Below are 568 nucleotides of genomic sequence, written 5' to 3'. Positions count from 1 at the left end.
GTAGAAATAGATAGCCAGTGAAACATGTATGAAGATCTAAGAGGGGAGAGGATGGGAGCAGAGGGTAAGGATGGGGGATAATCACAGAGTCACACAATTTGATTGGTGGAGGGAGGTAGGAGTGGGTTATGGAAATGGGAAAGACCCAGGGTGAAAAACAATGCATACAGACTTTTAAAATAAACTAGTATTTTATATGTTTGTGTATATATGTGTGTGCATATGTATGTATGTGTATATATATAACATTGAGAAGAATGGGAGTCCCAGAACACCTTATTTTGCTCATATAAAACCTATACCTAGACCAAGAAGTTGTACAAACAGAGCAAGGCAGCACTGCATGCTTTAAAATCAGGCTGTTGCTTACTGGTATGTTGGTGAGAATTTTTTGTCTTTTTGATGTTGAGAAAAAACTCCATATTGAAGCATGTAGTCTTTGATCTTTTACAGCACGATATTCAGATCCTTCTCATTTTAAGCAAGCAAGGTTGTTATCTGTATAGTTCAGTTAATTGACGGGTCTTCCTCTGATTCTGATGCCACATTCTTTTTCATAGAGTTCAGC

The sequence above is a fragment of the Elephantulus edwardii genome, unplaced genomic scaffold (assembly GCF_000299155.1).
Source record: "Elephantulus edwardii isolate Elephantulus edwardi_28Jun2011 unplaced genomic scaffold, EleEdw1.0 scaffold00221, whole genome shotgun sequence".
Lineage (NCBI taxonomy): Eukaryota > Metazoa > Chordata > Mammalia > Macroscelidea > Macroscelididae > Elephantulus > Elephantulus edwardii.
This window is presented reverse-complemented; position numbering follows the sequence as displayed.